Raw genomic sequence first — 1,536 nt, 5'->3', positions numbered from 1 at the left:
CCCCCCCACCGGTAACCACAAATCTGATCTTTTTTTTATAAGTTTATTTGGTCGTTTGTTTTGAAGTATAATTGACCTACGATACAAAACTATGTTAGTTCCTGATACACAATATAGTGATTTGATATATCTATATGTTTGAAAACGATCACCATGGCAAGTCTAGTTACCATCTGTCACTGTACAAAGATATTACATAATTATTGACTATATTCTCCACACTGTACATTTTATACCTATGACTCATTTATTTGGCCACTGGAAGTTTGTACCTCTTAATCCCTCTCACCTATTTCTCTCCTCCTCCCACCCTTCTCCCCTTTGGCAATCACCTATTCTCTGAATCTGTGACTCTTTCTGTTTTGTTATGTTTGTTCTTTTTTGTTGTTGTTGTTTTTTAGATTCCAAATATAAGTGAAATCATACTGTATTTGTCTTTCTCTGTCTGACTTATTTCACTTAGCATAATAACTCTAGGCCCATCCATGTTGTTGCAAATGGCAAGATTTCATTCTTTCACGGCTGAGTAATATTTCATTGTGTATATATACCACATCTTCTTTATCCACTGATCTACTGATGGGCACTAGTTTTTCTTCCATATCTTGTCTATTGTAAATAATGCTGCAGTGAACATAGGGGTGCGTATATCTTTTCAAATTAGTGTTTTTATTTTCTTTGTATAAATACGTAGGAGTAGAATTTCTAGATAATATGGTAGTTCGATTTAATTTTTTTCTTTTTTTTTTGGTAGTGCTGCGTGGCTTGTGGGATATTAGTTCTCTGACCAGGGATTGAACCTGGGTCATAGCAGTGAAAGTGCAAAGTCTTAACAACTGGACTGCCAGGGAATTCCCTGATTTAATTTTTTGAGGCACCTCCATACTGTTTTCCACAGTGCCTGCATCAATTTACATTCCCATCAACAGTGGATAAGGGTTCCCTTTTCTCCACATCCTTGCCAACACTTGTTATTTGTTGTCTTTTTGATAATAGTCATTCTGACAGGTATGGGGTGATATCTCATTGTGCTTTTGAATGTGATGTTGAGCATCTTTTCATGTGCCTGTTGACCATCTGTATGTCTCCTTTGAAAAATTGTCTATTCAGATCCTGTGCCCTTTTAAAATTCGGTTTGTTTTTTTTTGATGTTGAGCTCTATGAGATCTTTTAATATTTTGAATATTAATCCCTTATCATATATATCACTTACAAATATCTTCTCCCATTCAGTTGGCAACCTTTTCATTTTGTTGATAGTTTCCTTTGCTGTGCAAAAGCTTTTTAGTTTGACATAGTCCCATTTGTTTATTTTTGTTTTTGTTTCCCTTGCCTGAGGAGACATAGCAAAAAAAAAAAAAAATTACTAAGACCATTGTCAAAATGTGTACTGCTTATGGTTTTTTCTATAAGTTTTATGGTTTCAGGTCTTACGTTTAAGTCTTTAATCCATTATGAATATATTTTTGTGCATGGTGTGAGAAAGTAGTCCAGTTTGATTCTTTTGTATGTAGCTGTCCAGTTTTCCCAACACGC

The sequence above is a fragment of the Neophocaena asiaeorientalis genome, unplaced genomic scaffold (assembly GCF_003031525.2).
Source record: "Neophocaena asiaeorientalis asiaeorientalis breed wild unplaced genomic scaffold, Neophocaena_asiaeorientalis_V1.1 scaffold179, whole genome shotgun sequence".
NCBI lineage: Eukaryota > Metazoa > Chordata > Mammalia > Artiodactyla > Phocoenidae > Neophocaena > Neophocaena asiaeorientalis.
Note: the sequence above shows the minus strand (reverse complement) of the source record.